The following is a 27,516-nucleotide window of genomic DNA, read 5'->3' as shown; positions in this document are numbered from 1 at the left end:
TCTAATTTTAATTAATTAATGACACATTTAAGTAATTATTTAATGGTGTATTTATTTATTTAATTGTGGCACTTTTAGTCCTCCATAGCAAATGAGCAAAATAAATAACAATGTAAATAACAATATGGGGATGAGGTAGTTGGGATGCAGATGGGCTGTATACAGGTGCAGTGATCGGTAAGCTGCTCTGACAACTGATGCTTAAAGTTAGTGAGGGAGATAAGTGTCTCCAGCTTCAGAGATTTTTGCAGTTCGTTCCAGTCATTTGCAGCAGAGAACTGGAAGGAATGGCGGCCAAAGGAGGTGTTGGCTTTGGGGATGACCAGTGAAATATACCTGCTGGAACGCATACTATGGGTGGATGTTGCTATGGTGACCAATGATCTAAGATAAGGCGGGGATTTGCCTAGAAGTGATTTATAGATGACCTGGAGCCAGTGGGTTTGGCGACAAATATGTAGTGAGGGCCAGCCAACAAGAGCGTACAGGTCACAATGGTGGGTAGTATATGGGGCTTTGGTGACAAAACGGATGGCACTGTGATAAACTATATCCAATTTGCTGAGTAGAGTGTTGGAAGCTATTTTGTAAATGACATTGCCGAAGTCAAGGATCGGTAGGATAGTCAGTTATATGAGAGCATGTTTAGCAGCATGAGTGAAGGAGGCTTTGTTGCGAAATAGGAAGCCGATTCTAGATTTAACTTTGGATTGGAGATGCTTAATGTGAATCTGGAAGGAGAGTTTACGGTCTAACCAGACACCTAGGTATTAGTAGTTGTCCACATATTCTAAGTCAGACCCGCCGAGAGTAGTGATTCTAGTCGGGCGGGCGGGTGCAAGCAGCGTTCGATTGAAGTTTTACTAGCGTTTAAGAGCAGTTGGAGGAGGAGTGTTGTATGGCATTGAAGCTTGTTTGGTGGTTTCTTAACACAGTGTCCAATGGAGGGCCAGATGTATACAAAATGGTGTTGTCTGCGTAGGGGTGGATCTGAGAGTCACCAGCAGCAATAGTGACATCATTGATATACACAGAGAATAGAGTTGGCCTGAGAATTGAAACCTGTGGCACCCCCATAGAGACTGCCAGAGGTCCAGACAACAGGCCCTCCTTTTTGACACATTGAACTCTATCTAAGAAGTAGTAGTTGTGGTCTGTGAGAGACTTATTTCTGGAAAGATAGATTTTTAGAAGTAGAAGCTCAAACTGTTTGGGCACAGACCTGGATAGTATGATAGAGCTCTGCAGGCTATCTCTACAGTAGATTGCAACTCCGCCCCCTTTGTCAGTTCTATCTGTACGGAAAATGTTGTAGTTCAGAATGGACATTTCTTAATTTTTGTTGGCCTTCCTAAGCCAAGATTCAGACACTGCTAGAACATCAGGGTTGGCAGAGTGTGCTAACGCAGTGAATAACTCAAACTTGGGGAGGAGACTTCTGATGTTAACATGCAAGAAACCAAGGCTTTTACGGTTATAGAAGTTACAGAACAAATGATAGCTCCTGGGGGGTAGGAGTGATACTGGGGGCTACAGGGCCTGGGTTAACCTCTACATCACCAGAGGAACAGAGGAGGAATAGAATAAGGATACGGCTAAAGGCTTTAAGATCTGGTCTTCTAGTGCGTTGGGTACAGAGAAAAGGGGCAGATTTCTGGACATTGTAGAATAGATTCAGGGCATCATGTACAGACAAGGATATTGAAGGATATGAGTACAGTGGAGGTACACCTAAGCATTGGGTAACTATGAAAGAGATAGCATCACTGGAGGTACTGATTGAGCCGGTCTCCGCGCGTATGGGGGGTGGGACAAAGGAGCTCTCTGAGGCTTTTTGAGCTGAACTTGGGGCTATACAGTGAAATTGTATAATAAGAACTAACCCAAACAGCAATAGGCTAGGCATATTGACATGGGAGAGAGGCATAACGCAATCACAGGTGTTATTCGAGAGGGCTAAGACAACAACTGGTAATGGCGACGAAAGTTTTGGCTGAGGCTAAACAGATAAACAGGATGGGGTACCGTGTAAAGGAACAGTCCAGCAGGCATTAGCTGTGTAGCTGAGTGATCATAAGGTCCAGTGAACAGCACTAAGTAAGTCCGGGAGCAGATCGTAGGCTGCTAAAGCACAGGCGAGCAGGAGGCACGGCTGTTGATTGCGCTTGCTAGCGGGCTGGGGCTAGCAGATGGATCTTCGTGATCATCGCATCGGGAAGCCTTTTGAAACCACATTACGTTTACATTTACATTTACGTAATTTAGCAGACGCTCTTATCCAGAGCGACTTACAAATTGACATCACATCAGACGATGACGTCGGCAGACCAGTCGTGATGGATCGGCGGGGCTCCGTGTTGACACTAGGAGGTCCCGTTCAGTTGACAGAGAGGTAGATAGCCGGGAGATGTGCCTGGCTCGAGGCTAGCTCAAGGCTAACTGGTACGTCGGGAAGTGGTGATTAGCCAACAACAGCCATTCGGTTGCAGATCAGACAATGGCTTGCACTTGTGAGAAATAAACTGAGAAATCAATATTGGAAAAGTAAATTGCACCAGCACTGAATGTTCAAATTATGTACATCTATGACTGTCATTGCAAATGGAGTTTGACTTGTGCTGCTGCAGAGTTTGAGCTCATAAAGGCTAGTTAAAGTTTAAGTGCTTCTTACTTCAACCCCGTTTCATAAATAGCATAGTGCTGAAATTCAATTCTCAGCATAGATTGCCCTTTGGAGATTGTGTTTAACATGTACAATATAATAGGGCTAATCTGAATTAAAGTTAGCTGGCTTTGTCCTCTGTTGTTCTGTTTTGGCTTGCATACATTTTGCACTGTCTCTGACCCTATCACTGGCAGAACAACAAAACCATCAAACAACAACATATCCACAAGTGTAGAAATAGTCAATATTTTGACTTGATCTCTAATCTTTGCCTCAACAATAATATCTGGTTCCTAGGAAGTTGTGGTAACGTCAGTTTTTGGTTTCCCAATGGTTCTGGGAACGAAGCCATACGTTTCCTGACCAGTAAAACTGAAAGGTTTTTAAACATTCTGACAATGTTTTACTATGGTACCCTGGGAGGTTTTATTAACACGTTGAGAACGTAAATTATAGGTTATTTTGAGGTTTTTTAATAACTTCCTTAACACTTTAACTGAATGCTTCAATAAGACTGTTAATAACACTGCTAGCTTATTTTGGGTTAACTTTCTTTTAAAAACCAAGCACATATAGGACACATGGAAATTAATTTCCTTAGGCATTAATCATGAAAACACATTCATGTTTTATTGTGAAACAGCATCAGTGAGATTCAAACCTATAATCATCTGTTCTCTATCCATGGAATTTGTCCACTGCACCACCAGGATGGAGCAAGCATGCCATGTTTTTTTATGCATACAAAGCTGTTCATTTTAGTCTATTCAAACAGACCCCATTTCAAAGAAAACAAGCACTCATTAGGATCAGGTGTGGCCAATTTGTGGGCGCAGCCAACAAACCTGAACACACTTAACAAGATAGAGGATAGAGTTATGTTGATGCTGAGAAAGGAATGTATATGTTATTAAATAACATTCTTAGAACTCTGAATGTTACTAAAGTTTTCTTGTGGTTTTTATGGAAAGTTTTCTTAACTTTCTGAGAACAGAATGTATGATATATATATATATATATATATATAATTATTTTATTATATTTCCCCCCCCCAATTTCGTGATTACGATCTTGTCTCATCACTGCAACGGGCTCGGGAGAGGCGAAGGTCGAGTCATGCATCCTCCGAAACATGACCCGCCAAACCACGCTTCTTAATCCAGAAGGCAGCTGCACCAATGTGTTGGAGGAAACACCGTTCAACGGACAACCGAAGTCAGCCTGCAGGCGCCCGACCCACCACAAGGAGCCACTAGAGCTCCTTGTAAACCCCCCCCCCGGCCAAACCCTCCCCTAACTCGGACGACGCTGGGACAATTGTACACCGCCCTATGGGACTCCCAGTCACGGCCAGTAATTAAACAGCCTGCGATCAAACCCCAGGCTGTAGTGACGCTGCAACACTGCGATGCAGTGCCTTAGACCGCTGCGCCACTCGGGAGGCCTGAATGTATGTTTTTAAATAACATTCTGAACGTTACTAAAGTTTTCTTGTGGTTTTTATGGAACGTTTTGTTAATGTTCTCGGAACAATATTAAACATTCATTTAAATAGAACTATGAGGAAACCTGTAGGAAACGTTATGCTGAAGTACTGTAATTCACACAGAAGAACGTTGTTTCTTGATGTTCTTGAAACAATTTGAGATTCTGACTTTAAATAGAACCATGAGGAAACCTGTAGGAAATGTTATGCTGAAGTACTGAAAGAATTCTGGCCTTTAATTGCTTGTCTAGCCAGGTGGTTGCGTATAATAAGCCGTTTGACAGCCAAGAAAATCAGGTGACGGCTCGATTCTTAATTGCCCAAACACCGGCGAGGAGGAGGCAGAGAGCTGAATTGGAGATTTTGCTGAGTACATTGCCTCTGGGCGTATGCATCATGCCACCGCTAAAGTATCAAAATATACCAAAATCTATCTACTAGCAGAATACCTATGCATTTGGGGATACATCTATTTATATATTTTTATGATTTCTGGAGCAAACAGTAATCCAGAAAATGTAAATCCAAAATCCATTATGGATTTGTAATATCCCCCGCTGCTGATGTAATCAGTGTTTAAAATACAGAAGTAGATTGGAGTTATTTGCCACTTTGAGAACATTCTGTTATTGCTCACTTCAGACAGGCTCATTTGAACTTTGTGTTAGTTGTGGTACACTTGCCATTTCAAACTACAGATACTCAGATAATTTCAGTTTAATCAAGGGCCTGGGAACTACATTAAATATGCCATCAAAGCTTCTGAAACCACCTGGCCAAATGAAAAAGGCGAGAGAAGTATTTTTGGGTTGCCATACAGCTACAAAGTCTTTGTCTGTCACAGATGATGGGTGACTACGCATTGTGGGACGCGATAAGCAGCACTGTCTTGTCTGATTATGTAATACCTGTGTCAGTGTGTTGTTTAAAATGTGAGATGAGTCAAGGTGAGCTTCTGCGTGTGAATCCTGTCACTGGCCCATGAGATATGGAGAGAACAGTCAAACAAGGCCAGTGGATAGCTAGCTACTCTGTCTGCTGAGAGGTCTGTCTGCTCTCTCAAGCCCTCAGCACTCAGGACAGCTTAACGGCAAATTAGAGACTCCCCAAATAATACGTTGTGCAGAGCCTTTCAAGCATCATTCAAGCTCTCAGAATAGTGTGAGTGGACTTACTAAGACATGCTCATATCTCCAGCTGAAGCACATTGTACGGTTGAATTGCGTCAACGTTCTGAGGGCATAATGTTAAATACATTAACAAATGAGGTATTCTCACCCTATGAGACATTTTCTGTATTTCTAAGCATACGGCTGGTGAATTGACTTACTGTGAGAGAAGAATTCGGAACCGATTATGGCTCTAACTTTTATAACATTATCAATGTTAATTTTGTAATGGGGCGTAACACAAAAGCAATCTTAAATATTATGGCAGTTAAATAAAATGACACTGCAAATATAATTGTTTCGGGCCTATGCATAATGGAATGATAATTATTTCCCAGAGAGTCAGCCAGTATTTATGGCTCTGACTCATTGGGTTTCATGTCCACCAAGCCAAACAGTATATTCAGATGGGACGGAATAAGGATCTTAGGAAATGAAGGATTCATTCCCTAAAGTATATACTTAGTCAAATGAAAACAAAGATAGATGAAACATGGAATCAGATAATTGAACAGAGGGGTTAGGGTTTTTGATATTACTAATTGGGCACTCTTGTGAGCTAATGTGTCAGGGGCTTATAACATATACTGGTATTGGTGTCAGGCAGGCAATGAGGAATGGCACATATAGTTTTGGACTGTAGAGGAGCAGGATAATATTCCATACTAGAGATGAATGCATATAAGTGACTCTAAAGTGCATGTACTTGATGCTACTTCACTGCACTGCCCTGTGTATGGGTGATTGCTCTTATAAATTTGCCATTGTATTATCTCTGGGTACTGGATCATCTGGCCACTTCTTAGTGCAGAGAGAGCAATGGAGATGAAAACTAGTAGGGCAGAACTCCAGGTTATTGAAATGAAAAGTGACTGTTGCTTAATTACATGCCATTCCATTTAGAAGGTCATTTTGTAGGCAAGGAAACTAGAAACTGTAAGGCAGCAAATAAGTATGAATAAAACAACTCTTATGGATACTCGGTGAAAAGGCCTATGTTTTGAATAATTTAAACTAATGGCATGTCCACATGAGTGATGCACTGCGGGTCATGCATGCTTTTACAAAGTCATCAGACAAGTGCCATATCAGCCTTATCTTTTGGTTGACATATTATCTATAAGAAGGAAATGCAGGGGGTCAATTACATCCTTCAATCAGCCCAGAAGCAGAAGTAACCTTCTTAGCAAGGATATTTTCTTACAGGCTGCTTTTCTCTGCTCTCGTCATCAGCTCGGATAAAGGCAGCGAGGAGATTGACCAGTATGGTCATCACTCACCACAAGTGCTGGTGCTTAAGCAATGACACACTGGATGCAAATTAGCAGTTACATGCATGCCTTTACTGGTTCTACCAGGCACGGAGCTCCGGGTGTGTTTGTGTGGCTCACTGGCACATTGTGAGTTTGAGTTGCCTCTTGTGTGTTCATGGAGTCTCGCTTTCCCCTCTCTGTGATTAACTGATTTGGTTGCTGTGTGTTGGAGGCATGTTCCTTTGTCTAAGTGAGTGTTAGTCAGTGTTCGCTTGCTTGAGTCACTTGCTGTGTGTTGTTGTGAATGTTTGAGTTGCACTTTGTATTTGAATTGCTCTCTGTTTATTCAAGTTTGAGTCATTATGTGTGTTTGGGTCACTTGGTGTGTGCCTTGCTTTGTGGTGTCTCTGTGTTTGTACTGTATGTGTGTGTGTGTGTGTGTGTGTGTGTGTTGTGTGTGTGTGAGAGAGAGGCTGTGAGTGTCTATGTGTGAGAGTGTGTGTCTCTGTGTGGCGTCTATGCTTGTGTGTGTGTGTGTGTGTATGTGTGTGTGTGTGCACAGGCAGCAGGCAGGGAGGGAACAACTGTCGCCAGAGGTGGAATGCTAGGTGCAGGGAGGCTGGCATCACGTGAATCAAAAACGATTCCACTGGCAATGGGTATCAGAGTAGTGTATTTTTAGAGAACAGAGACTCCATACAACAGGCTTGAAATGTTCATTTAAAGTTTCCGTTAGTCTTTGTTCCCACATCAGCCATTGTTCTCGATTCTCAACCGTGTACAGCTGTGGCTTTAGAAGTTTTGCCATTGCAAAGAGAAAATGTAGCAAAAGTCTCATCATCTCATACAACTTGAATCAATAGTTTCTGCCTGAAGTCTGTAGTAAATCAATCAGGAGGCCCTTATAGGGACCCATAGTGGATTCAATTACTTTGTGATGTAGTTAATCCAATTTGAATGTAGTGCTAACAAGCTCTCTGCAACTACTGCACTTTTTCCACTGTCCCCACTGACCCTTTACAAAATCCAGTTTTCCTTGATAAATAATAAGGAGCATTTTGGGTCATTGGGAGAGTTTGATTCACGCTGGCCTCTATTTCCTTCCTAAATGTATATTTGTCCTTTATCTTGATTGCCCAACTCACTCTGTTACATGTATCTGAACTCAGCTTGACATTGTCATAAATATCTGTTCCGGGGATGTCATCCACGGGGTGATGATATAAGCATTATTTCCATCAGAGTGGTCAAATGACTGCCTGAAGAGATGTGGCCAGTTTGTCTTTTAGTATTTTCTGTATAGCGAAGTTATGCTCTGTCTGATGTCAGACACTGAGGAAGAGTGAGACAGGACACACTCAACATCCACCATCTTCAGTAATGATGTGGTACATATCACTTCCCTCGGTCCTAAAAGGCAAACCAAGATGTTTCTTATGGTAAGTTCTTCAGCATTGCAGTTAAATATGTTTAGGCTACTACAGGAAAACTATGAATGTTGATTATTTCCAAGGATACAGGACATCCTGAAATACACTAGTATGTGGACACCTGCTTTTCGAACATCTCATTCCAAAATCATGGGCATTAATATAATATATAGTTGGTCCCCCCTTTGCTGCTATAACAGCCTCCACTCTTCTGGGAAAGCTTTCCACTAGATGTTGGAACATTGCTGTGGGGACTTGCTTCCATTCAGCCACAAAACCATTAGTGAGAGCGGGCACTGATGTTGGTCGATTAAGCCTGGCTCGCAGTCGGCTTTCCAATTCATCCCAAAGGTGTCCGATGGGGTTGAGGTCAGGGCTCTGTGCAGGCCAGTCAAGATCTTCCACACCGATCTCGACAAACCATTTCATTAAGGACCTCGCTTTGTGCACGGGGGCATTGTCATGCTAAAACAGGAAAGGGCCTTCCCCAAACTGTTGCCACAAAGTTGGAAGCACAGAATCGTGTAGAATGTCATTGTATGCTGTAGCATTACGATTTCCCTTCACTGGAACTAAGGGGCCTAGCCCGAACCATGAATAACAGCGCCAAACCATTATTCCTACTCCACCAAACTTTACAGTTGACACTATGCATTTGGGCAGGTACCGTTCTCCTGGCATCCGCCAAACCCAGATTTGTCCGTCGGACTGCCAGATGGTGAGGCGTGATTCATCACTCCAGAGAATGCGTTTCCACTGCTCCAGAGTCCAATGGCGGCAAGCTTTACACCACTCCAGCTGACGCTTGGCATTGTGCATGGTGATCTTAGGCTGCTCGGCCATGGAAACCCATTTCATAAAGCTCCCGACTAAAAGTTATTGTGCTGACATTGCTTCCAGAGGCAGTTTGGAACTCGGTAGTGAGTGTTGTAACCTTGGACAGACGATTTTTACACACTACGCGCTTCAGCACTCAGCGGTCGCGTTCTGTGAGCTTGTGTTGCTTACGCCTTCGCGGCTGAGCCGTTATTGCTCCTAGACGTTTCCACTTCACAATAACAGCACTTACAGTTGACCAGGGAATCTCTTGCAGGGAAGAAATTTGACGAACTGACTTGTTGGAAAGATGGCATCCTATGACGGTGCCACATAGAAAGTCACTGAGCTCTTCAGTACTGGCCATTATCCTGCCAATGTTTGTCTATAGAGATTGCATGGCTGTGTGCTCGATTTTATACATCTGTCAGCAACAGGTGTGGCTGAAATAGCTGAATTCACTAATTTGAAGGGTTGTCCACATACTTTTGGCCATGAGGTGTAAGTGTTTGTGTGTTTGTTGGAGTGTCAGTGTGCTTGAGTGTGTAGGACCCTGTTAGTGTGCATAGAGACAGTGCAAAAATAAAATTAAAAGGTATATTTTCCTCTCAGGCCTGTGATTGAATTCTCAGATAAATCCATTTGTGAGTCCTTTGGGTTATGAGGTACACTGAGGCTGTATCTAATGGATGTCAAAAGCTGCTCCGGCCTTTGTCCATGAAGATACATGTGCCCCCTGAAGGTTTATGGTCGATGCCATGTAAAGAGAGCTTTAAACATGACAGTTTGGTTGGAGGATGGCATTAGAGGTGTTGTGGGATCCATTTGGAAATATGTTTACAACATAATGGCAACTCTTGGGTGTATCTAACTGTGTTGTATGTCCTGCTGTTACTGTCTCGCCATCATTGATAAAGTGTTGTGTCTGAGATTACATTCTATTGTACTACATGGGATAATCTCCCTGATGTCCATTTTGTATGGTTTTAGTTCTGTGATGTAAAATGGACACTACAGCGCAATCAGTCTTTGGAAACAGTATCAGTCTTTGGAACAGTAAAACATTTGATCATGCTGAGGTCGGTAGTCAAAATAAGTATATCTAAGTTATTCAGCAATGAACCCGGTATTTCACTAGAGTTTGCTGACTTGCTAGCTCAGTTGCAGGCGCCAGTTCACTCAGGCATGTCAAAAAAGCCAATGCAGCAGCCCTTTCATTGTCTTTTCACCTGCAAAATAAAGTGAAGCTTGCACATTTTTAGCAAAGAAAAATTGCTTCACTAAGGAAGCACACACACTGCTATTTTAGAGCCAACATTTTCTGACCCGAGGGGTTTTCAATTTTCTTCCTGCTACGTGTTTGAAGCACGAAAACACCTGGCTGACATCATTAAGAATGCAGCACAACCTTTTTTGCTTATGGCCAGATATTCAACTTCCAAGATGTAGTGCAGCCACGTTTGTTTGAGGTAGAGCAGCTAATTAAATTCTGCTGTAGGTAGATTTCAGGAGGAATGGATTTGAAAATATATAATTTATAAATATATATATATATATAATATAGTATATAGTATGAGTACACCCCTCACATTTTTGTAAGTATTTTAGTATATATTTTCATGTGACAACACTGAAGAAATGACACTTTGCTACAATGTAAAGTAGTGACTCAACTCAACACACAGCCATTAATGTCTAAACCGCTGGCAACAAAAGTGAGTACACCCCTAAGTGAAAATGCCCAAATTGAGCCCAATTAGCCATTTTCCCTCCTCGGTGTCATGTGACTCGTTAGTGTTACAAGGTCTCAGGTGTGAATGGGGAGCAGGTGTGTTACATTTGGGGTCATCGCTCTCACACTCCCTCATACTGGTCACTGGAAGTTCAACATGGCACCTCATGGCAAAGAACTTTCTGAGGATCTGAAAAAAAGAATTGTTGCTCTACATAAAGGTGGCCTGGGCTATAAGAGGATTGCCAAGACCCTGAAACTGAGCTGCAGCACGGTGGCCAAGACCATACAGCGGTTTAACAGGACAGGTTCCACTCAGAACAGGCCTCGCCATTGTCGACCAAAGAAGTTGAGAACACGTGCTCAGCGTCATATCCAGAGGTTGTCTTTGGGAAATATATGAGTGCTGCCAGCATTGCTGCAGAGGTTGATGGGGTGGGGGGTCAGCCTGTTGGTGCTCAGACCATACGCCGCACACTGCATCAAATTGGTCTGCATGGCTGTCGTCCCAGAAGGAAGCCTCTTCTAAAGATGATGCACAAGAAAGCCCGTAAACAGTTTGCTGAAGAGAAGCAGACTAAGGACATGGATTACTGGAACCATGTCCTGTGGTCTGATGAGACCAAGATAAACTTATTTGGTTCAGAAGGTGTCAAGCGTGTGTGGCGGCAACCAGGTGTGTATATATATATACACTCTACCGGTCAAAAGTTTTAGAACACCTACTTATTCAAGGGTTTTTCTTTATTTTATTATTTTCTACATTGTAGAATAATAGTGAAGACATCAAAACTATGAAATAACACATATGTAATCATGTAGTAACCAAAAAAGTGTTAAACAAATCAAAATATATTTGAGATTCTTCAAATAGCCACCCTTTGCCTTGATGACAGCTTTGCACACTCTTGGCATTCTCTAAAGCAGCTTCATGAGGTAGTCACCTGGAATGCATTTCAATTAACAGGTGTGCCTTCTTAAAAGTTAATTTGTGGAATGTCTTTCCTTCTTAATGCGTTTGAGCCAATCGTTGTGTTGTGACAAGGAATGGAAGATGAAGAGTTACCTCTGCTGCAGAGGATACATTCATTATAGTTACTCAGAAATTGCAAGCCCAAATAAATGCTTAACAGATTTAAAGTAACAGACACATCTCTACATCAACTGTTCAGAGGAGATTGTGTGAATCAGGCCTTCATGGTCGAATTGCTGCAAATAAACTTCTACTAAAGGACACCAGTAAGAAGAAGAGACTTGCTTGGGCCAAGCAACAGGAGCAATGGACATTAGGCCGGTGGAAATGTGTCCTTTGGTCTGGAGTCCAAATTGGAGGTTTTGGTTACAACTGCTGTGTCTTTGTGAGACGTGGTGTTGGTGAACGGATGATCTCCACATGTGTATTTCCCACCGTAAAGCATGGAGGAGGTGTTATGGTGTGGGGGTGCTTTGCTGGTGACACTGTCTATGATTTATTTAGAATTCAAGGCACACTTAACCAGCATGGCTACCACAGCATTCTGCAGCGATACACCATCCCATCTTGTTTAGGCTTAGTGGGACTATTATTTGTTTTTCAACAGGACATTGACCCAACACACCCCCAGGCTGTGTAAGGGCTATTTTACCAAGAGGGAGAGTGATGAGTGCTGCATCAGATGACCTGGCCTCCACAATCCCCCAACCTCAACCAAATTGAGATGGTTTGAGATGAGTCGGACCGCATAGTGAAGGAAAAGCAGCCAACAAGTACTCAGCATATGTGGGAACTCCTTCAAGACTGTTGGAAAAGCATTCCAGGTGAAGCTGGTTGAAAGAATGCCAAGAGTGTGCAAAGCTGTCTTCAAGGCAAAGGGTGGTTATTTGAAGAATCTCAAATAGAAAATATATTTTGAGCTGTTTAACACTTTTTTGGATACCACGTTTCCATATGTGTTAGTTCATAGTTTTGATGTCTTCACTATTATTCTACAATGTAGAAAATAGTAAAAATGAAGAAAAACCCTTGAATTAGTTGGTGTTTTAAAACATTTGACCAGTAGTGTATACATATATATATTATTACATAGCAAAGTGAACTATTTGTGAAGTGAACAATATACACTGCTCAAAAAAATTAAGGGAACACTTAAACAACACAATGTAACTCCAAGTCAATCACACTTCTGTGAAATCAAACTGTCCACTTAGGAAGCAACATTGATTGACAATCCATTTCACATGCTGTTGTGCAAATGAAATAGACAACAGGTGGAAATTATAGGCAATTAGCAAGACACCCCCAATAAAGGACTGGTTTTGCAGGTGGTGACCACAGACCACTTCTCAGTTCCTATGCTTCCTGGCTGATGTTTTGGTCACTTTTGAATGCTGGCGGTGCTTTCACTCTAGTGGTAGCATGAGACGGAGTCTACAACCCACACAAGTGGCTCAGGTAGTGCAGCTCATCCAGGATGGCACATCAATGCGAGCTGTGGCAAGAAGGTTTGCTGTGTCTGTCAGCGTAGTGTCCAGAGCATGGAGGCGCTACCAGGAGACAGGCCAGTACATCAGGAGACGTGGAGGAGGCTGTAGGAGGGCAACAACCCAGCAGCAGGACTGCTACCTCCGCCTTTGTGCAAGGAGGAGCAGGAGGAGCACTGCCAGAGCCCTGCAAAATGACCTCCAGCAGGCCACAAATGTGCATGTGTCTACTCAAACGGTCAACAACAGACTCCATGAGGGTGGTATGAGTGCCAGACGTCCACAGGTGGGGGTTGTGCTTACAGCCCAACACCATGCAGGACGTTTGGCATTTGCCAGAGAACACCAAGATTGGCAAATTCGCCACTGGCACCCTGTGCTCTTCACAGATGAAAGCAGGTTCACACTGAGCACATGTGACAGATGTGACAGAGTCTGGAGACGCCGTGGAGAACGTTCTGCTCCCTGCAACATCCTCCAGCATGACTGGTTTGGCGGTGGGTCAGTCATGGTGTGGGGTGGCATTTCTTTGGGGGGCCGCACAGCCCTCCATGTGCTCGCCAGAGGTAGCCTGACTGCCATTAGGTACCGAGATGAGATCCTCAGACCCCTTGTGAGACCATTTGCTGGTGTGGTTGGCCCTGGGTTCCTCCTAATGCAAGACAATGCTAGACCTCATGTGGCTGGAGTGTGTCAGCAATTCCTGCAAGAGGAAGGCATTGATGCTATGGACTGGCCCGCCCATTCCCCAGACCTGAATCCAATTGAGCACATCTGGGACATCATGTCTCGCTCCATCCACCAACGCCACGTTGCACCACAGACTGTCCAGGAGTTGGCGGATGCTTTAGTCCAGGTCTGGGAGGAGATCCCTCAGGAGACCATCCGTCACCTCATCAGGAGCATGCCCAGGCGTTGTAGGGAGGTCATACAGGCGCGTGGAGGCCACACAAACTACTGAGCCTCATTTTGACTTGTTTTAAGGACATTACATCAAAGTTGGATCAGCCTGTAGTGTGGTGAGGGTGACTCCAAATCCAGACCTCCATGGGTTGATAAATGTGATTTCCATTGAAAATTTTTGTGTGATTTTGTTGTCAGCACATTCAACTATGTAAAGAAAAAAGTATTTAATAAGATTATTTCATTCATTCAGATCTAGGATGTGTTATTTTAGTGTTCCCTTTATTTTTTTGAGCAGTGTATTTTTCTGAACCCTTGTGGCAAAGACACCCAAAATTATGAATAGAGTGTTACAATAAATCGGCAGTGTGGTAGGCTATACCACAGTCCTCCAGGTCAGTCGGTGCCATTTGTATTTAATTTCAAGTGACGAACATTGCTGTTTTAAGCATTAGAGAATAAATGTTAATTCTCATCAACTTTAGATTGGATTTTCTGATAGATAGATCTCTCCATATAGCAACAATCCCTGCAAACAATAATGAGTCGTTAGGACGTCCTGAAATGGTCGCCTAAGTCGTCAGGACATTGTGTCATGGTCCCCTGGAGATTTTGTCTAGTTCCCGGTTTGTAGCGGGGACGTTCCAGAGGATGTTTTTAGGACGTTCTTGGGTCATTGTATCATTTTATCTAAGAGATTTTATCTAATTCCCGGTTGGTCCCAGGGACGTTCTTGTTATGGTCCCCTAGAAAACGTTCCCTTTTGACCATCACACAACGTCCTAAGGACTAGTAAAATAAACGTCCTGAGAAAGTCTTAAAAAGGTACTGACATGGTCCTCTATGACATCCGGGGAACTTACAGGGAACTAGACAAAGGTCCCCCATAAAATGTTCCCTTGGGACTATGACGTTACATCCTAAGGACTAATAAAATGAACGTCCTGAGAAAGTCTTAAAAAGGTACTGACATGGTCCTCTATGCATCCTGGGAACTTACAGGGCACTAGACAAAGGTCCCCCAGAAAAGGTTCCCTTATCAAGTGCTAATTGCAAGCATGTTTGAAACCGTATAGTGCTTATGGCGATACACATTCAGAGATAAGTGTTGTCATCTTCCCTTGTTTAATAGTTTTTACTGAGGACAGAAAAAAACACCACACCAGCATTAATTGATATGAAACAAAAATTATTGGACTGCACATAATTAACCTTGCTAGCCAACAGCTGATTCCAAGCCAATTCTGTAAATAACCCATGTCTGTTTCCGAAGCAGGCAGTAGAACAACAACAGATTGCCAGGGACACAACAACAAAAAGATAGAAAGAGAAATACATCTCACATTACTTCAAAACCGGTGACTTCAGATGGGTAAACTTTTATTACATTTACATCATTTAGCAGACGCTCTTATCCAGAGAAACTTATGGTTAGTGAGTGCATACATGTTTTATTTATACTGCCCCCCCGTGGGAATCGAACCCACAACTCTGGCGTTGCAAACGCCATGCTCTACCAACTGAGCTATATCCCTACCGGCCATTCCCTCCCCTACCCTGGACCAATTGTGCGCCGCCCCATAGGTCTCCCGGTCGCAGCCGGCTACGACAGAGCCTGGATTCAAACCAGGATCTCTAGTGGCACAGCTAGCACTGCGATGCAGTGCCTTAGACCACTGCACCACTGGGGAGATTATTGCTAACAACCTTTAATTGTTTGATGTGTGTCCCAGTGGAGAAGGGCTCTTGGTATGTGTGCCTGTAAATTGGTTTGCGCCTCATGTTCAGAGGCTTAATCACTTATGGGCTTGGTCGTTAGATAGCTAGCTCCAGCTCCCTCCAACAGAACCTGCTGCTGCAGCTCTATAAATTAGCATGCTAGCAGAACAGCAGCCATGGACCACATTCTGTGAGTCTTTTCACTAGGAATTCTAGGTCTATGTAAACCAGTCCTTCTCAAATAGTGGGGCGCGCCCCCCTGGGGGGGCTCGGAGCGATGCCGGGGGGGGCGCGTGTGACCCCGGGGAACATGCTTTTTTTTGCCGCAGGGAGTAGTTTTTTTTTTGCACCGAACAAAAGCACAGAGTAGGAGATATGAAGTGCAGATAACAAACCCTTAAGAGACGCCATGGAAACATACCTAACAGGGATGAAAAGAAAGGCGGAGAGAGACGGAGATAATGAGACAAACGTAAGTCTCCCGAAAGCTAAGACGAGGAAATATGACGAAGCGTATGTCGCGCTTGGCTTCACTGTGACTACGGTGGGAGAAGAGGAAAGACCGGTATGTTTACTGTGTCTAAAAATGTTGGCAGCGGACAGCATGAAGCCAAATAAATTAAGGCGTCACTTAAATACATTACACCCCAATCACGCTAAAACGTGCCGAATATTGCCAACAATCTTCCCGCTTTGTGAATGCTACTTCAGGAAACCAGCGAGCACTGTTAGCATCATATAAGGTGGCGTACCAAATTGCTCAGTGCAAAAAAAAACAATCCATAGCAGAGGAGCTGATACTGCCTGCAGCATTAGACATGGTCTCTGTCATGCTGGATGACGCAAGTGCTGCAAAAATAAAAACTATCCCTCTGTCCAATGACACTGTCGCCAGACGTATAAATGACATTGCTAACGATCTTAAAGAACAGCTGGTAGATAAACTCAAAGACAAACGTGCCTTTTGCCATTAATGCTGACTTCCTCATTTTGCTAAAAAAAAATCAGCACAAATGGTTTTATTCATTTTTGTTTTATAGGTCAGTGTTTCATATATTGGGCTCCTGAGTTCATGTTGCTGATCAATTTGAATTTATTATTATTTATTGATTATATTTTCTTTTATTTTTCAGTATCAAATGGTCAACATTTTTTTACAGTTTAAATAAGGCAAATTTCAGGCAAATTGATGCACTTTAAGTCTTTTCTGTTACAGACTAAAAAACAATGTTAATAAAGTTATTCTTTGTTGTAAGTTGATCTATATTTCTTTATTTTATTTTCTTTAATGTTAATAAGGATACAATGTTATGCAGAGGTGTACTTAGAACAATTTCATAGACAAATGATACTATTTCCAGTTGCGGCGGAGAGTTGGGGGGCGCGAAATGTTTACTTCTTCCTAGGGGGGGCGCAACAGAAAATAATTGAGAAGCACTGATGTAAACAAACACAGTCAGTCATTTGAAGCTTCATTTTGCTAATGACAGCTGTATACTAACGTTATTCCAGGAAAAAAAGAAGTGTTGGCGCTGCAATGTAGTGTTTTGAAAGGACGATACACTATAAATGGGACTAAATGTGTGTGTGGTTCACCAGATCAATTCTGAAAGGTGGTGACATCATGTAAAGCCCATTTTGAATTAGTAAAAGTACTCAGGGTGTGTTAATGTCGACGTTCGACAGGTAGATTGCCTACTTTTGCAAATTGTTCCATTCAAACTGACAGTGACTTTCACAGTTTTCAAACATACTATACGTTCAGCTATAGCGGGAGTTGTCCTTCAGGAAGGTCTTTAACGGATTTGTATTGAGAAGAGAAGGGAAAAAGTTACATTGTGAAGTTTCATAATGCATACCATGCCCTTTGAGTTTAAATTAAATCTACCGGGGAGAGAAATATCTAAATATATACTGCATGTATCAAAAAAGACCTTCAACCTACAGATCATCGCCTTTATCACATACTGGATAAATGTCATCATCTTATGCAGATCATCAGGGTTGTGTCCCAAATGGCTCTCTATTTCCCATAGTGCCGTACTTTTGGCCAGGGCCCATAGGGCTCTCATCAAAAGTAGTGCACTATATAGGGAATAGGGTGCCATTTGGGACACAGTCACAACCTTACCTGACCTGGTTAACAGCATCACCAATTTGATTAAATTTGGAACTGCATCTGACTGTAGGTACTGTATGTGATATGCCAGAAGGAGCCACACACTGTAGCATTTTAGTAGAGCAAAACTTGAGTATGTGAATGCCTCTCTCTCTCTCTTCCCCCTGAAGTTAATTGTGTTAGATATATTCCCTTCACCAAGATGCAGCATAGTAGTCTACTGTGGATTTTGAAATATTAATTTTGCCTGTCATCATCATACTACCTACAGTGGGGAAAAAAAGTATTTAGTCAGCCACCAATTGTGCAAGTTCTCCCACTTAAAAAGATGAGAGAGGCCTGAAATTTTCATCATAGGTACATGTCAACTATGACAGAAAAAATGAGGAAAAAAAATCCAGAAAATCACATTGTAGGATTTTTAATGAATTTATTTGCAAATTATGGTGGAAAATAAGTATTTGGTCAATAACAAAAGTTTCTCAATACTTTGTTATATACCCTTTGTTGGCAATGACACAGGTCAAACGTTTTCTGTAAGTCTTCACAAGGTTTTCACACACTGTTGCTGGTATTTTGGCCCATTCCTCCATGCAGATCTCCTCTAGAGCAGTGATGTTTTGGGGCTGTCGCTGGGCAACACGGACTTTCAACTCCCTCCAAAGATTTTCTATGGGGTTGAGATCTGGAGACTGACTAGGCCGCGTAGTGTGTTACTGATGGTAGGCTTTGTTACTTTGGTCCCAGCTCTCTGCAGGTCATTCACTAGGTCCCCCCGTGTGGTTCTGGGATTTTTGCTCACCGTTCTTGTGATCATTTTGACCCCACGGGGTGAGATATTGCGTGGAGCCCCAGAACGAGGGAGATTATCAGTGGTCTTGTATGTCTTCCATTTCCTAATAATTGCTCCCACAGTTGATTTCTTCAAACCAAGCTGCTTACCTATTGCAGATTCAGTCTTCCCAGCCTGGTGCAGGTCTACAATTTTGTTTCTGGTGTCCTTTGACAGCTCTTTGGTCATGGCCATAGTGGAGTTTGGAGTGTGACTGTTTGAGGTTGTGGACAGGTGTCTTTTATACTGATAACAAGTTCAAACAGGTGCCATTAATACATGTAACTAGTGGAGGACAGAGGAGCCTCTTAAAGAAGAAGTTACAGGTCTGTGAGAGCCAGAAATCTTGCTTGTTTGTAGGTGACCAAATACTTATTTTCCACCATAATTTGCAAATAAATTCATAAAAAATCCTACAATGTGATTTTCTGGAAAAAAATTCTCAATTTGTCTGTCATAGTTGGCGTGTACCTATGATGTAAATTACAGGCCTCTCTCATCTTTTTAAGTGGGAGTACTTGCACAATTGGTGGCTGACTAAATACTTTTTTCCCCCACTGTATTTCTTTCAGCAGAGGCCCTTATTAGTTGTTTCGGGGAATGGTACAATGTAAAAAATAGTAAAAATAAAGAAAAACCCTTGAATGAGTAGGAGTGTCCAAACTTTTTACTGGTAGTGTATATATCCTGAACTTTCTAATAGGACAGACCCCCCACCCCCCCCCCACCCCCCCACCCCTCCAACAGTTTACACTTTTAGGGGTTAATCTACTTTGCCCTACAATGCCAACATGCAGGCTTCCCATCCCAGCAGTTTTACAAAATCATATTTCATTCACAAGTGTGACAAAAAGGTGTAATTTTTGTGGGTTGTCAAAAGTCAAAACCAGAATCCTTGCAACAACTGTCATCCCATGTCTCTTGTACGCAAATTATTTTCGAGTCACTGTCTGGGACCCCACAGATGAAAGCTTTTATTTGAACTGAAAAAAAAAAGTATCATGACAAGAAAACGAGCCAATGTTGAGTGTGACATTGAAAAGGTTCCACCTGAATGTCTGAGAAAACGACAAGATTTATCCAACCTAGTATTTGATCTGATAGTTTCGAGTAGTAAAAAAGACACCACTCTTAAAGGAAAATTTAAGACAGAACATGTGAGCCCCTTCAGTAAAAGCATTCTTAAATACAACATTTTTGTCAGTGACATTTTCTGCGGAAGTTTGGTTGTGAATTGTTTGTCCAGAAATGTAATTGCACATGTTCACACATTTCACTTTCAATCTGCCATGCACCAGTCATATTTAGCATGACATGATGTCACTTTCTTGCCTTTGTCCTGATTGAATGGAGCTTTACAAATCAGCTAAGCTTCCATTCTGCAAGGCCAGCATTCAATTTCTCTACATTGACGAGTGAACTCCAAGCTGTCTCTGATGCATAGAGACAAAAAGCCCAGAACAATTTACAGGCGCTGCTCCTTGTTTTGCTGTCTGTGCAATTCTAAAAATAGTGACAAATTCCTTGTAAAGGACACGTTTTTTTCCTGCAAGGATGCATTATGAAAGGCACAAAAACCAATAAGTTGCAGAATCCTCTGTACCTGACTTTGGAGCCGTGTTGTGTGTGCAGGAGTGAGTCATCTTCAAATTTTCACAGAGAAGAATTAGAGTCAGATGGGCTTTCTAGGGCTTTCTGACACAGCCACTTCTTTAAACAACCATAAACAACCACACAGAGAGAATGTCTGCCCTCAGAATAACACCCCGCACAGCCAAACACAGCCAAAAAGTCATACAAAGCAATGTGATGAACCGGCGATGACCCGTTGATTGAAGGCAGGCATGTGTCCCATAGCAACGGTACAGTAGACAGGAAAGGGAGATGGGGAGAAGGGAAAGCAGGGAGAGCGAGTAGAGATCCACACTTCCTTCCACTGCCAACAGCTCACAGGCAGAGGTGCAGGCAGCCCTGTTTATTTATTAATGCTGTTTACTAAACATAATTCATTACGGAAATTAGCAATGGACAAATCACAGCAGAGGAATAGGGCATAGAGAGAGAACACTGGATGGCTGGCAGTGAGAATACCACTGTAGCACTTGCTATTGAGGATAATTGAAGCTCCCTATAAATCACATTGCAGTAGGGGCTCTGAAGGGAGAGGGGGGTATGAAGCGAAGTTCTATAATCATTGGCCGCTAATCCTTGTATAATTGAATCCCTGTAGAATATAAAGTAATTATGTAGGGGAGAGTGGGGTAAATTGAGCCATTTTTTACATTCAGCATCACTACGTCAAGGGAAATATGCAGTGCCTTCAGAAAGTATTCATACCCCTTGACTTATTCCACATTTTGTTGTTACAGCCTGAATTCAAAATGGATTAAATATATTATTTTCTCACCCATCTACACACAATACCCAATAATGACAAAGTGAAAACATGTTTTTAGACATGTTTGCAAATGTATTGAGTTTTAAATGCAGAAATATCTCATTTACATAAGTATTCACACCCCTGAGTCAATACTTTGTAGAAGCACCTATTACAGCTGTTGAGTCTTTCTGGGTAACTCTCTAAGAGCTTTCCACAACTGGATTGTGCAACATTTGCCCATTATTATTTTCAAAATTCTTTAAGCTCTGTCAAATTGGTTGCTGATAATTGCTAGACAAACAATTTCAGGTCTTGTTATAGAGTTTTAAGTAGATTTAAGTAGAAACTGTAACTCGGCCACTCAGGAACATTCACTGTCTTCTTGGTAAGCAACTCCAGTGTAGATTTGGCCTTGTGTTTTAGGTTATTGTCCTGCCCGAAAGGTGAATTAATCTCCCAGTGGCTGGTGGAAAGCAGACTGAACCAGATTTTGCCAGTGCTTACAGTAGCTCCATTCCATTTATGTTTTATCCTGAAAAATTATTACATGCATGCCCATAACATGATGCAGCCACCACTATGTTTGAAAATATGGAGAGTGGTACTCAGTAATGTGCTGTATTGGATATAATCCTTTGTATTCAGGACAAAAATTTAATTGCCTTGCCACATTTTTGGCAGTATTACTTTAGTGTCTTCTTGCAAACAGGATGCATGTTTTGGAATATTTGTATTCTGTACAGGCTTCCTTCTATTCACTCTGTTAATTAGGTTAGTATTGTGGAGTAAGTACAATGTTCATCCATCCTCAGTTATCTCCTATCACAGCCATTAAACACTTTAACTGTTTTAAAGTCACTGGTGAAATCCCTGAGCGGTTTCCTTCCTCTCCGGCAACTGAGTTAGGAAGGATGCCTGTGTCTTTGTAGTGACTGGGTGTATTGATACACCATCCAAAGAGTAATTAATAACTTCACCATGCTCAAAGGGATATTAAATGTCATCTGTTTTTATTTTGAACCATATACCAATAGGTGGCCTTCTTTGTGAGGCATTGGAAAACCTCCCTGGTCTTTGTAGTTGAATCTGTGTTTGAAATTCACTACTCAACTGAGGGACCTTAAAGATAATTATATGTGTGGGGTACAGAGATGAGGTAGTCATTCAAAATCATGTTTAACACTACTAGTCCATGCAACTTATTATGTGACTTGTTAAGCACTTTTTTTTTGTCCTAAATGTATTTAAGCTTGCCATAACAAAGGGGTTAAATACTTATTGACTTAAGAAATTTCAGCTTAAAATTTGTATTAATTTGTTAAAAAATATATTGTGTGTAGGCCAGTGACAAAACATCTCAATTTAATCAATTTTAAATTCAGGCTATAACACAACAAAATATGAAAAAGTCAAAGAGTGTGAATACTTTCTGAAGGCACTAAAGTATTCTGTGAAGGGAAATCTTAACGCTACAGCATACAATTATATTCTAGACGATTCTATGCTTCCAACTTTATGGCAGCAGTTTGAGAAAGGCCCTTTCCTGTTTCAGCATGACAATGCCCCCTTTGCACAAAGCGAGGTCCATACAGAAATGGTTTGTCGAGATTGGTTTGGAAGAACTTGATTGGCCTGCACAGAGCCCTGACCTCAGCCCCATCAAACACCTTTGGAATTAATTGGAATGCCGACTACAAGCCAGTTCTAATCGCCCAACATCAGTGCCCGACCTCACTAATGCTCTTGTGGATGAATGAAAGCAAGTCACCGCAGCAATGTTCCAACATCTAATGGAAAACCTTCCCAGAAGAGTGGAGGCTGCTATAGCAGCAAAGGGGAGACCAACTCCATATTAATTCCCAGGATTTTGGAATGAGATGTTCGACGAGCAGGTGTCCATATACTTTTGGCCATGTAGTGTACTTCATCATTTGCTCACACACACATAATATGCACATACATTTATACTGACTACACACACACACACCCACTCAAATACAATCATCATATACGCTACTGCTACTCTGTTTATCGTGTATCCTGACGCCTAGTCACCTCACCCCTATACATATTTACCTCTATCACGCCAGTTTTGCTGCACATTGTAAATATGGAACTGGAACTGACTGACCCTGTATATAGAATGCTTACTTACTTTCTCATGTTCCTCTTATTTCTTATTTTTATTTATCATGTGTGTTTTTGTTCTACCTTTAGTTATTTTTAGTATTATATTGTTATTGATTACTGCATTGTTGGGTTTAGAGCATGCAAGAAAGGTATTTAACTGTACTTGTGCACGTGACATTAAAAACGTGAAACTTCAAACTTGAACTAGAAAAAGAGAGAGAGGGATAGAGTGAGAATGAGAGGGGGCATGCATTCACATAATCACATACTTGGGTAGTTTTTTATATTGTTTTCTGTAATTGCCACCAATTATTTCCACCGGCTCTCTTCACAGTCTCAGCTATCGACTGTGTATTAGTCATTGGACCATTTGTAAATGGCTACACAAGAACTTGTACACATGCATCAGTGGCGGTCGGTGCTGTTTAAGATGAGGGAGGACATTTTTTTAATTACAGCATATTGGATGACTGTCATCTCTATTCCATTCACCCAGCTCAATGTATCATCAATAGGTTTAGGTAACTACATGACACTCAAATTTTCCCTATACCCATCATGAGGTTGCTACAAGCTAGCCTATGAATGAAAGCATAACACAGGTGCACAGGTCGAGAGACATTTGAGTAATCAAGGTGACAGATGCTGACACGTTCAATACTGCATTGCAGTCTTGTCTTCATCTAGCTGATCTAGGGTGTAATCATTAGTCCAACAGTTGCAAACGAGAGTATCTATTGGACAAATTCGGTATGTTTATCTGTTTCGTTCCGTTTGCTTCCGTTTATGAAACGTTTTTCAACAGAATCGGCGGAATGAATGCACCCCTGATCACACGCAAACACAGTTCACTTTCATAGCAGCCACATAGAAACAGCATGATCCCTTTGATCACTGGATAATTAATTCTCGCATCTACATGCTCTCATCCTCTCACCTTTTCCCTTCGCTTGTGGACTTCAGTGTACAACACATCAGCTATCTATGACCAGGTGAAAAAACCTTTCCAAGACAAACCTTCATAGCATAACCGCTAGCTGCTACACACAGCCTACATCGTTGTCACCATATTAGCTAACATCAAGTCAACTAGAACTAATGCGTTAGGAAACCCGTTACAATCATGCAGCAGAGTGTACAGTTAGCAAGCAGTTTAGCAGTTACACTGGCAATAAATTAATGAAACCAAAAGCTTACCTTGACTTGGAAGAGTTCCTGTGTTGGATAGCCATAGCCAGCTAGGTAACATAGCATCCATCTCTGTTTGAGCCAGGTGTTTGAGTAGGCTAAAGTAGCTAGCTGCATTCACTAGCTAAGTAAGTGAAAGGGAAAGTTAAAAAAATCTGAAATCTCTCTCTGTCTTGCTTCTCTTTCATTTTTGAAGAAATTAATTTGTTCAAAACTGTTCAAAGATTGTGTTTCTCTCTCTTTCAGTCAACTGCTCACCACATTTTATGCACTGCAGTGCTAGCTAGCTGTAGCTTATGCTTTCAGTAGTAGATGAATTATCTGATCCTTTGATTGGGTGGACAACATGTTAGGTCATGCTGCAAGAGCTCTAATAAGTTGGAGGATGTCCACCGGAAGTTATCATAATTACTGTTTAAGTCTACGGAAGGGGGTGAGAACCACAAGCCTCCTAGGTTTTGTATTGAATTCAGTGTACTCAGAGGAGGACGTTAACTAGCTGTCTTCCGGCTACACCATGTTGCTACCCTACAGTGTGCTGTTGAGGCTACTGTAGACCTTCATTGGAAAACAGTGTGTTTTAATCAATTATTTGGTGACATGTAAATATATTTAGTCTAGTTTTATCTAAAAAGCATATATTTTTATGAAATTCAATGAGGAGGATGATCCTCCTCTTCCTCCTCTGAGGAGCATCTACTGACATGCACACATGCACAGATGCACACATGCGCGCATGCACGGATGGACATACTGATGCACGCATGACTCAGTGTTTGTTTTTATCTCTAGTCAGTACTCTGTAGTTAAGAAAGGGCTTCAGAGAGTGTGTGTGCGTTTCTGTGAGTGTATTAGTGTGTGTGCATGCGCACGTCCGTGAGTGTGTCTGGCCTGCATCTCCCCAGAGTAATCAGTGCTCCCTGGCCATGTGGAACGAGGGCAGTTCCAGGTGGATAACATACTGATTGATAACACAGCTATTGAGATGGAGCACCCCACAGCACATTTCCTGGGCTGTAAATCTGAGGTTCTAGGCCTCTGAGAGCAGTATGAGCTCAGCCACAGTAAATAGCCCCTCAGTCTATATTATCCAGGCCATGCCAGCAGTCGAGCTATGGGCTGGGTAAGGTAATTATACACAGGCTAGCGACTGATCAATACCCACAGGGACATGCATGGGATATCTGGGATGTACTGTATCTGGATTACAAGAGGGATTTCATGTTCTTTGCTGTTCCCCCAGAACTCACTCACGTCATTTCCTGTCACGAACTCAGATACCTCCTGCGCCTCGGCCTGTTGTTTCCAAAGTTTTATTTGTTCATAAGTGTTTGTGTCAAAACCTGCTAGTTTGGACTGGATATTTACCAACTAGCCAGCTAGCTAGCTTGGTTGCAATGGAGCCCGCTTCGCCTGGAACAGCTAATGAACGTTTCCAGCGCTGTAGAAGCAGTGTTTATTATTTAACCAGGTAAGACAGTTGAGAACAAGTTCTCATTTACTACTGCGACCTGGCCAAGATAAAGCAAAGCAGTGCGATAAAAACAACAACACAGAGTTACATATGGGGTAAAACAAAACATAAAGTCAAAAATACCACAGAAAATATATACAGTGGGGAAAAAAAGTATTTAGTCAGCCACCAATTGTGCAAGTTCTCCCACTTAAAAAGATGAGAGAGGCCTGTAATTTTCATCATAGGTACACGTCAACTATGACAGACAAATTGAGATTTTTTTTCTCCCGAAAATCACATTGTAGGATTTTTTATGAATTTATTTGCAAATTATGGTGGAAAATAAGTATTTGGTCACCTACAAACAAGCAAGATTTCTGACTCACAGACGTGTAACTTCTTCTTTAAGAGGCTCCTCTGTCCTCCACTCGTTACCTGTATTAATGGCACATGTTTCAACTTGTTATCAGTATAAAAGACACCTGTCCACAACCTCAAACAGTCACACTCCAAACTCCACTATGGCCAAGACCAAAGAGCTGTCAAAGGACAACAGAAACAAAATTGTAGACCTGCACCAGGCTGGGAAGACTGAATCTGCAATAGGTAAGCAGCTTGGTTTGAAGAAATCAACTGTGGGAGCAATTATTAGGAAATGGAAGACATACAAGACCACTGATAATCTCCCTCGATCTGGGGCTCCACGCAAGATCTCAACCCGTGGGGTCAAAATGATCACAAAAGTCCCAGAACCACACGGGGGGACCTAGTGAATGACCTGCAGAGAGCTGGGACCAAAGTAACAAAGCCTACCATCAGTAACACACTACGCCGCCAGGGACTCAAATCCTGCAGTGCCAGTACATGTCCAGGCCCGTCTGAAGTTTGCTAGAGTGCATTTGGATGATCCAGAAGAGGATTGGGAGAATGTCATATGGTCAGATGAAACCAAAATAGAACGTTTTGGTAAAAACTCAACTCTTCGTGTTTGGAGGACAAAGAATGCATAGTTGCATCCAAAGAACACCATACCTACTGTGAAGCATGGGGGTGGAAACATCATTCTTTGGGGCTGTTTTTCTGCAAAGGGACCAGGACGACTGATCCGTGTAAAGGAAAGAATGAATGGGGCCATATATCGTGAGATTTTGAGTGAAAACCTCCTTCCATCAGCAAGGGCATTGAAGATGAAACGTGGCTGGGTCTTTCAGCATGACAATGATCCCAAACACACCGCCCGGGCAACGAAGGAGTGGCTTCGTAAGAAGCATTTCAAGGTCCTGGAGTGGCCTAGCCAGTCTCCAGATCTTAACCCCATAGAAAATCTATGGAGGGAGTTGAAAGTCCATGTTGGCCAGCGACAGCCCCAAAACATCACTGCTCTAGAGGAGATCTGCATGGTGGAATGGGCCAAAATACCAGCAACAGTGTGTGAACCTTGTGAAGACTTACAGAAAACGTTTGACCTGTGTCATTGCCAACAAAGGGTATATAACAAAGTATTGAGAAACTTTTGTTATTGACCAAATACTTATTTTCTACCATAATTTGTAAATAAATTCATTAAAAATCCTACAATGTGATTTTCTGGATTTATTTTTTCTCATTTTGTCTGTCATAGTTGACGTGTACCTATGATGAAAATTACAGGCCTCTCTCATCTTTTTAAGTGGGAGAACTTGCACAATTGGTGGCTGACTAAATACTTTTTTCCCCCACTGTATACAGTGTTTTCAAATTTAGCAAGTTTTGGAGGTAAGGCAATAAATAGGCCATTA

The sequence above is a fragment of the Coregonus lavaretus genome (genome assembly GCF_964263955.1).
Source record: "Coregonus lavaretus genome assembly, chromosome: 32".
Classification (NCBI taxonomy): domain Eukaryota; kingdom Metazoa; phylum Chordata; class Actinopteri; order Salmoniformes; family Salmonidae; genus Coregonus; species Coregonus lavaretus.
This window is presented reverse-complemented; position numbering follows the sequence as displayed.